This window comes from Lytechinus variegatus, chromosome 2 (genome assembly GCF_018143015.1).
Source record: "Lytechinus variegatus isolate NC3 chromosome 2, Lvar_3.0, whole genome shotgun sequence".
NCBI lineage: Eukaryota > Metazoa > Echinodermata > Echinoidea > Temnopleuroida > Toxopneustidae > Lytechinus > Lytechinus variegatus.
This window is the reverse complement of record NC_054741.1, coordinates 34,961,332-34,972,127: the sequence shown is the minus strand read 5'-3', so window position 1 is coordinate 34,972,127 and position 10,796 is coordinate 34,961,332. Positions and strand designations below refer to the sequence as shown.

General features: G+C 34.3%; 1 long non-coding RNA gene across 1 annotated transcript; it reads left to right on the top strand.

Moving 5' to 3' along the window:
• Positions 1–294: 294 nt before the first annotated feature.
• On the top strand, positions 295–5,348 carry LOC121407946. Its single transcript, XR_005968967.1, has 4 exons — positions 295–590; positions 1,438–1,521; positions 1,796–2,005; positions 3,013–5,348. It is a non-coding gene; the product is annotated as an uncharacterized LOC121407946 (long non-coding RNA).
• The last annotated feature ends 5,448 nt before the right edge of the window (positions 5,349–10,796 follow it).

Sequence of the window (10,796 nt, the reverse complement as noted above, 5' to 3'; positions counted from 1 at the left end):
TCTGGGCTTTAATGTTGTAGCCCACTTTCACTATTAAATTGCCCCCGGAGGGGCCACTTACATTGACGAGTGGATACCATGCGCGACCAAAAAACACGTAAAAAGGATGTCTTTTTCACGATAGGGCACGTTACGTACGTAACGTGATAAGGGTGTCAAAACACAAAAATAATGAAAAAAGGGTATCTATTTCGCTAGGAAAATAACGTGTTTAGGGTCGAATTTGCGGGGTTGATAAAATAAAATTCAAATGTTTTATAAAGGATGTCCTTTTTGCCCCAACACTTCGGCCCGAATTCACGAAAAACCTAGCTCCTGGTTTTTGGTGGTTTAAACCCCCTCCTGGTTTAAACCCCGAGCTGGGTTTTTCATTTACGTTTCACAAAAGAGGTTTAAACCCCGAGGGGGTTTAAATGCGTCATAAAACGTCATGAAACGTCATATTTTTTAGTCTGCTCTTAGATGTGGTTTAAACCATGGTTTAATTTTACGAGCATGCGCACTTGAGGAGTTTGTGAAAAATCCGTGAAGCGAAGAAAATTTTTCTTGCGGTCCTGGACCTGACAAGTGGTCTTCTTGATTAGAAATTCGTAAGTATTCTTCTTTGAATTCGTAAAAAAAATTCCCGCTTTCCTTCTCTCGAATATATTGATACGTTTTAAGCAGTTATATGAAATTGGTAGTGTTGTTTTTCATGATTGCGAACGAGGTTTTGGTATTGACAAGTCCAGACGATGCACTTTATCGTCGCGTGTGTATTGCCACAGTCCCATCCGTGCATGTAAGTGTTTTGTCGCTGTGTTGTTGAACGAGTTGAAGGTGCTCAGCCGCGGGCCGGCCGGGCTTACTTGTTTTATGAGCTTCACGAGGATATTTATATTATTATGCCATCTATATCTTAATTTGTCAATGTCAAGATGAAAATGAAATATCTAAATCTACATAATTTTTGTACTATTTGGTGCATTTTAAGAGGAGAAACTCAGAGTCAGAAAGATTTTTTTTTTCAATTTGATTTTGAATTTGCCTTGACTAAACTTCGTAGGCCTACTAAAAAGCCTAAATAAGTAAATTGCATTTCAAATTCAAAATATACATTTGTAGATCGAGACCTACCTTTTTGCTTTCGGCACAGGCCAATTTTTGAGGCTGTAGCCTGTAGGAATATTAAAGAGTTGATTACTCAAAATTTGGTCTTTTCACTTGCAAATAGAGAAAATAGAGCCCCCCCCCCACAAAAAAAAATTAAGTTAAGTCGTTAGGCCTAGGCCTAATTTTGAAAGGCATATTCCAGTTTCAAACAAATTATTACAATATTTTTTTATTTATTTATCATTCACAGTGTTTACTGTGAGATTTGCATTTAAAAAGTGATAAACCAATGAATATTTTTTTTTAAATAAATTTTTTTTTTTTTATTTGACCACTGTTTCACAGAATTACATCGGCATCAGAGGTCCAATACAGTGTAGGTCTCTATGGATTATCTCCATCTTCTTCACAGCTTTAAATTACTAAGAGGTATGACTATGATTATTAATTTGATTTACATTGTTTTGATTTGTTTAAAAGTATTATTGAAATGATTTAAGATATCGAACATGAAATATTTAGACTGAAGAAATGAAATGGCTTGAATGTAGTTTTTGTTAATCTCTGGAAGTAAATTAAGATTGTAGTAATTATGTTGGCAGATCAAATCTACATTGACTACATGCACATGTACAGTTTGGAATGATTATAAAGATCACAAAATAAAAGAATTAAAAATAATATTCAACTCTTCTGCATACAGCTACCTTTCCCAAGACATTGTGGGCTACATGATGCTAAAAATCCATCGAAATCGTACAAGGATGGGCCATCTCGAGATCAGTATCGACTGTCAAAAGAAACCGTCACCAATATGCTGGAAGCCGAAATGAAGAAGGACACACAGCTCAGAGGATAGATCAACTTCCTGTTTATTAGCAGTTGTTGACAACTCTCCATTTTTATGCAGTGGGTAAGTAATTTAATTTTTCATAAACTATTATTGAATGTTTCTTGGCACTGTTAAATCTAAATGACTGAGATTGTTTCTATAATTTTAGGACTCCAGATAAAGCTGATGACATAACAATATCTAGAAATCAGAGAAGGAGCACATAAATAAGAGTATCATTTCAGCAACAGTCAAGTACCTATGAATTGCATAATATAAAAATTCCAAAACTACCACAGCAGTAGTGAAGCTCTGCTTTTACAACTGTTATGTCAGGTTAGAGTTATAAATTTTGCCATTAACCCGTGGTAGAGCTTCATGAGGTTCACCAAACTTGTACACAAAATTTTGAAATTTTGAGTATAAAATTATGCTAATTTATGCAAAATTTATTTATGCTAATTTATGCGAAATTCTTAATCACAAAAAATGCTTCTGTATTTGTAGACCAATTTTGATTTTTTTTTTCATCCGTCTGGTAGAGCTACATGTACATGAGGGTCGCCAAATTTCCACACAGACTTTTGAAATTTTGACTAGAAAATTATTTGTGTTAATTTATGCAAAATTTATTCATATATCAGAAAAAATGCTTCTGTGTCACTTCTCTATTAATTTCAATTCTGTTTCCTCAATTTATGTCACAAATATAATTCACTAGTGACGACTTGGCTGAAATTAAAAATTGATGGTTCTTTGTTCGGGTACTGTACAACCCAATTATTTTTTTTTAACTTTAATCAAAAGATGTGCAAAACTTCAAGGTAAAAAGTCATTAAAGCATTGGGCAAAAAATTATTCAATAGTTGTTTTTGAAAGTCAGCACTGCTGCTATATTGAATCGCATAATGATGGCGAGACTGCCAAAGGCGTTCCACTTGTTAAAATATATTGGAGAAAATTGTATGATATTTGTACAAGATGAATATTCATTGTTTATCATCTGTATGTGCTTCAATGAAATGTTTTAAATTACCTCAAAACAATCACCTCACCCATCAACCATATGGTTTGTTTTTATTTTACAGGATCATTTTAAAAGATGCATGGTGATGAGGCAGCAATATAGCAGTCATCAATGTGTCAGAAGCTAAAGCAAGAAGGAAGAGGCAATACATGAAGATTCCTACAAGAGAAGAAGTTGAAGCAACTCGGAGACAGTTCTATCTAACTGTTAGATTTCCAGGAGTGAAAGGTGCAATTGATGGGACACATGTCTACATCAAGAGCCGGGGGGGGGGGGGGGGGGATTGGGCCATATGCTTCTTATATACCCCTTCCAACTTCATGTGGAGAGGAATGCCTATAACAATGGCAAAAGCATTAAGAACATAGAAACACAGAGTTCATTCAAATTTATGAAGAATACTTTACTTCTTTATTTGTTAATAAATTGATTATTATAACCCTGTGATTCCTGCAGCTTAGCTTCAGCAACCTCTCTTTCTTTATTCAAAACGTCCATTCGTAGTTTGTGCTCCTTCAAGCTCATATCGTGTCTTTCAATCTCATTTCATGCTCTTTCAATCTCATATCATGTTCTTTCACTCTCATCTTGTACTCTTTATAAAGTCGAGACCATGTTTCTTCCATTGAACTTCAATTCTAATGGCATGCACTTCTACCAGCTCAAACTCTTCTGACAGATGATTCTTTTTTCCTTGAGATGGGTAATTCAAATTCCATTTTGCAGAACAAAGGTTTGTGGTATTGCTGTAGGGTTAAAATTCAATATTGAAATGCATTTAAGTACATAACATATAGTAACAGTACAGTTGTAAAACACATACTATAAATCATGTTGTCAAAGATGTATGTTGTTTAACGTACTGGTAACTCTCTACTTGATAGGTTCAGCTTCTGACACCAATGTACATTGTGTTTTCTGATTGTTCTCGGAACCATAAATTGAATTTTTGAAAACATTAAAGACTTAATTATAAAAATTTCTTTGAAAACAGACAACAATGCAATGCATTCTTTTCAGAAGTATACAATATTCAGTGCACAGTTCATTGAATTGCTTGAATCTGGTAACACACATATATTGAAGCCCTTTTCATACTTCAAATGATTCACCATCCCAGTTCAGTTTTATAAATCCCTCTTCACCTCTAAATACCTTACTACATATCTGTAGTATATTCAGATTATTTTGTGTGTACCAGTGTATTGTGCATCCAATTGATCTTGTAATTACATGTACATGTACTTGTACTTCATTTGGGGATCATGTTTAATTTGCTACAGTATTTAACATCTATTTCAACTACTTCTGATATATGAGTCTGGCCAAAAAATATTCTGGCAGAAAGGGTCAATGGAAAAGGGAAAAAAAGGCATGGTAATTTTAATGATACTAAATTACCTTGAAGAGGAATGCGATTTCGAAGAAATTCCACCAGTCTGGGAATGTTTCCTTGATACCTCAGACAAATGAATTTGTAGAATTTGTCCTTGTTGTGAAATAAATAGATGAACTTCTGTTCTTTTGCAGATTTATGAATATCAACAATGTGTCACATTCATCTCAGTTGGGAGGGTTTTATTATTTTGTTTCAAGGAAAGTGATGAATACTCTTGATAATGTAATTATATTATGATTTGGGAAGTATTTTGAGAGGTCCACTATGTGAGATAGTTTTTATTCAAAAAAGCTTCAACTGGACATGGAGTTTTCACATTTGCAATCATTATTTGTGTATTAATTGCAACAAGCATAAAAAAGAAGAATGACCTTTCATTTTGTGAGGATGCATTTCCTAATTTAAGAACTGTTTATTTCAATAGATTATCAAACATATTTTTGTTTCATAAAATATTTAAAAGATAAATGTTCTTTACACGGTTGATTTATTGAGATATGTCTTTCAGTCAATGATGGATTTGAAGTGGAGGGGGGGGGGGGGGGGGACAGGATGTTTGATTAGGTTTTATTTAAAATTCTTATATGCAAGAGTATTTTCTAATCATGTATTACAATAAGGATTAAGAATGCAATTTTATAGTGCTTGCTTCAAAGGATTTTCACTAGTAGGAAAATTGTATTCTGCACTTTTGTTATAAGTACCCCCTTATATATATTATGGGGGGATGTCAGATATATTGTGAGAAATATTCACCCAGAATGGGAAAACGAAATCAGAGTAGATGCACTTGGTTGTTTGGGTGGTGTAACTTGAGGCAGTGCTGGATTTGAAGTTGCCGTATTCCATGGTTGAGGGAAATAAAGATGATAGTTTAATTCTGGGAATGCTTGATATTTATATAGATTTTCAACAAAATTAAATGCATAAATGATCTAAACTAACTTATTAAAAGAATTTTGTATGTATGAAAATGAATTAATTGGAGAATTAAATTATTGGAGAATTAAATTGGAGAATTAAATTATTAAATAAAAAAAATCACTTCAAAAAACAAAATCTATTTTTAATTAATGTCAACACAGTTACAAAAAATAAGCGTGAAGGGAGTGAAGTCAAAGTAGATGCACTGGCTTTGCTAGGTGTTATTGGAACTTGATCTATACATGACCTGCAATGTGTATATATATATATATATATTTTTTTTTTTTTGGGGGGGGGAGAAACATTGTTCATTGGATTAATACATTACATGTACATGTACTGAGAATATTATATGCCTATCGAATGTCCACTCTAATGAATTTGACATTTGAAAATATTTCCATTATATTTTTTTGCCAAGGTATTTTGTTGTACAATCATTAAGACAGGAAATAGTTATATGCTTGTATATTGAAATTTTCATGATTTCTCTATGTACACCGCCTTGAAATATTGAAATAAAAAAATAGCTAACTTTAAAATATTTAAACTGCTTTGATGTAAGATGCTTCTTATTACAGGTTTTCTGTTGATGCATTTTTGAAAGAGCAAGGGGAGGGGGTGACAGAGAGAAAAAGGTAGTAGGATGGTGAATGTGTGTGCAGTAGCGTACCTAGGATTTTCCACAGGGGGGGGGCAAAATCGTCCGCAAAAAAATGACAAAAAGGGGTCTTCAATCACAAAAGGATTTTGTACCAGAAAAAAATGGACAAGCAAAAAAAAAAAACTTCTCGTCGGGGGGGGGGGGGCAGGGATAGGTCCCTTGCATGGGTTGTGACTCGGGGGGGGGGGGGCAGTCTGCCTCCCGTAGGTACGCTGGTGTGTGAGAGAGATATAGAAAGAAAATGAGCGGTAACAAGAGAAAGATTATGAGAACGAGAGAGAACACTTCATCACTTTCACTTCAATATTGTTTAACTATTGAGAAAAGTTTCAAATTGAAATGAGAAATAGAAATTGATATAATTTATTTTGATAAAAAAATATTCAGGAAATATATATGATAAACCTCTATTTTTGGGGGGGGAATAAAATAAACTTCTAATTCTAGCTACAACTACCCCACCCCCAAAAAGGTTATCTTTCCAAAAGTCGGGTCATCTCGTCCCAAATATATGTTTTATTTCGATTTTGAATGACCTTGTATTTTTCACCATCATAAAAGAACTAAACTATTTTGAGTAGGGATTTCAGCCAATGTTCCAGTGATCCACAAATATTTATTTTTTATGCGTGCTAGAGTTATAGGATGCACTTTTGATTACCATTAACAAAATAAAGTCAAGATTTAGGGAATAAATCAGGGCGGTCTCAATTTTAAGAAAGGAAAATAAGCAAATTGGAGGAGTTTACTTCAGAAAATTTTGGGGCGTGTTCTTTCTAGAATTTACATTTGAATTTAATTTTTTTGATATTTTTGGAGATGGAACTGGATTCAAAGGTCGTTTCGCAATTTTGATTATGACGTAAGAACAGCTGATCGACAATCTTTGTTATGATTGTTGTTTTTATACTGAAAAAGCATTAGAAGACCCATATATTTTTCGAATATTGGTTGCCGGACGACTGTACGGGCATGCGCGTTGTTAACTCTCAGCTCAGCCTCAACTAAACTTAGCGATCGAGATCGTAGACATGCAAAATCAACAGCTTATTTTCATATTAAATGCCGCTTAACACCAAAAAGGCAAGTATTAAGAGAAAGCGATCTGATAAGATACTACTTAATCTTGAAACTGATGAAGTAATTATATTCATACTTCAAGTTTCATCGGGTAATCTTTATTTTACATCTGTTTGTTGTCATTTTCTTTTCAGCCGAATTAAATTTATTCAATGATTAAAAACATGACATCGATGTTTACGGATGGGACCGACATGAGATTATCGTCGACGCGCAGACGACCGCAATGGTTGAGACAAATTTTCATTTTTATTGCATTTTGTGATGTATATAAAAATAGCGGATGTACAATACAATTCGACTCATCAAACAATGAATACGTTTTTAATGTACTTTCATTTCATGTAATCGACTGAGATTGCAAATTTCGGTATTTTATACCCCAGACTCTGGATTTTCGAACCCTGTTTGCCGTGGTCAGCAAAGACGTAGCAGACAACATACGCTCTACTGAGCATGCTCAGAACCGTGGACTAAAATAAAACCATGGTTTAAACCATGGTTTAATTTTAAACCATGGACTAAAGAAACCATCGTTCGTGAAACAGAGAGGGGTTTAAACCCCTCGGGGTTTAAACCATGGACTAAAAAACCTAGGAGGGGGTTTAAACCCCCTCGGGGTTTAAACCTCCTTTGTGAATTCGGGCCTTTGTGTTTAGAGTCCGATTTGCGCGAGGTGTAGAAGATGTGGTCGTACTAAACCAAAGTAAAGCCGACGACCGAAGGACCCGTAACAATAAAACATTCCTGTACTTGTTTAGGGGTTCATTTCAGGGAATATTTGCCAAGAGTATATCGTTTTGTTTCCAATACTTGTTAAGGGTAGGGTTTCACACGCCAATACTTAAAGGGGTGCATTTTCAGAATATGGAAATTACGTGTTTAGGGTGCTTTTCGAGACCCCAGGCCATGGTCGCGCATGGTATCCACTTGTGAATGGAAGTGGCCCCCCCCCCCGGGAAATTGCCTAACATTGTAACACACAACAAGTTTGAAGTTAACGAGTATTTTATTTCAAGAAAAACTCAAAACATCGACAGAAAAATGAAAGTAGGCCTACTTGAATACGGAATAGCATAACGCTTATAAGCTTATATCAGAATCTGACACGAGATTAAATAAAAATCATGTATAGTCATCTCATAGAATTGACATATTGACCTTACACAAAACTGTATTTTTATGTTTTTACGTTATTATAGTGATCAATAAATCTGTTCTTAATTAAGCGTCACTTATGCTATTCCGTATTCAAGTAGGCCTTTATACTCTCATTTTTCTGTCAATGTTAAAGGACAAGTCCACCCCAAAGAATAGTTGATTTGAATAAAAACAGAAAAACCCATTAACAAGCATAAAACACTGAAAATTTCATCAAAATCGGATGTCAAATAAGAAAGTTATGACATTTTAAAGTTTCATTTAATTTTACTTAGCAGTTATATGCACATAGGAGACTGATGACGTCATTCACTCACTATTTCCTTTGTATATTATTATATGAAATATTCTATTTTTCTTATCATTGACTAGTGAAACAACGATTAATTCCTCCCTGAACATGTGGAATTAGTATTGTTTAATACTATATGGTTCAGTCAACTTGGTCCTTAATGTCAAATGTGTAAAAAAAAAATGAAATTTGTATAATTTAAACAAAAAAAAAACAACAAAAGAAATAGTGAGTGATAGACATCATCGACTGACTCATTTGCATGACACTGAGTTGTGCATATCACTGTTCTGTGAAAAATAACCGAAACTTTGAAATGTCATGATTATCTTATTTTACATCCGATTTTTATGAAATTTTCAGCGTTGTGCTAGATTGATTTTTCTATAATTATTTAAATCAAGATTTTTCTATGGTGGACTTGACCTTTAAGAGCTGTTCTTTTCTTGAAATAAAATAATTGTGAACTTAAAACTTGTGGTGTGTTACAATGTTTGGTAACTAAAAAAATAATGAAAGTGGACTACAATATAATGGTCGAGAAAGGGTTTTTAGTATGCTCTGAAATGCGATTTTTGCATGTCAATTTCTTAAAAAGTCCCTACCGTGGGATACCCTCCCTCCCACACCCTACCCCGCTCGGTGGTTTCGCTCCCTCGTCAGGACTCAAACATCAATAATCCCCCAATCATCACAAGAAATCGAAACCTATGTAATCACTGCAAAATCAATTAATACGTTGATAGGCATAGTGTCTCATCTCGGATTGACAAAACATATAAAGTCAACATTATTTGTGTCAATAAGTCCAGTTGGAATTTCATTTCACTATAGGTTTCAAGAAAATAAACGTAGGCCTATTTGTGTCAATATGATTTGATGGGGAACTTTATTTTGAGGCCTGGTCACACCGTCCGAGCATTGTTGGGGCGGCCGTGGAGCGGTAGGGAAAGAGGGTCGAATTTCACTCTCAAAATTGGGAAAAAATCGAGAAAAAAAAACAACAATCGAAATCGAAAATGGTAAACGGTAGCAAGCGGTGATGATTTTTTTCTCTCCGCTCCACGACCGCTCCAACAACACTCGGGCGGTGTGACCATGCCTTTACTGTTTAGTAGAAATTAAACCTCCCCAACCCCCAACCAAGTGTATACAGTAGCGTAACAGGCGGGGGGGGGGGGGCAGCCTACACCCCCATCCCGGCGAAGCTCAACGGGAAAATAAAAAAAACAGGAAAAGGCCGGGGAAAGAAAGGGAAAACGAAACTACCCCTGTGCAAAATGATCTGTGACTCTTTAAGGAAATGAGACTATATACTGTTACATTTCAAAACCTAACTATTGTGCATTAAGATATGTTGATGATGCCGCAATTGTGAACGTGATGCATATAATATTATGTTGCTCTTGTTTTGCAAGCAGAGCTGCAATCTACTGTGGAAGGAGGGAGAGCTTTCTCAATTACACACAATCCAATGAAAGAAATCAATGAATGAATCAGAGATAGAGAAAATCTGTAGTTTAAAAAAAAATTCTTTCAAATGGTTTTATTATACTCTTGTCACATAATCTACATTCATACAAAGCATTGACTATTTTAAAGGACATGTCTATAACAACTAAAAATTGATTTGAATAAAAATAGAAAAGTTCAACAAGCATAACACTGAATATTTTACCAAAATCGGATGTAAAAATAAGTTATGAAATTTTCAAGTTTTGCTAAATTTCACAAAAGCGTTGTATGTACATCTTGGTTTGTATGCAAATAGGGGGACTGATGGTATCACCACATCACCAAGCTGTACATTTAAATGTTTTGTGAAAAATTAACAAAACTTTAAATGTCAAAACTTAGTTTTACATCCAATTTTATGAAATTTTCAGTATTATGTTCATTTGGTTTTTATCTTTTGATTCAATTCAACACTTTTCTGGGGGTAGACTTGAGTTAACATGAATATAATGTTTCTAATTGCAGTCATGACTTCTTGCCTGGAAATGAAATAAATAAATAAAATAAAGTATATGAGTTGCATGGAGACCTGGGATGCTTATGATTCCCATAAGGAGGTCAAGTTGCCAAAGCCAGGTTTTTGTTTGTTTAAACATGGTTGTGCCCTTTTCTCATTTCAATTTAAACACTGATCAAAAGCACTTATATCAGAAAAATGAAAATGATTTTTATTGTACCTTCAGTAAATCCTTAAGTATATCAATACATAAATCATTTCACACCCCCTCTAAAAAGAAAACAAAAAAGGTAATCACGAACCATTAAAAAATGAAATTTATGCATTTTACATTACATGACACATGGGGTAGC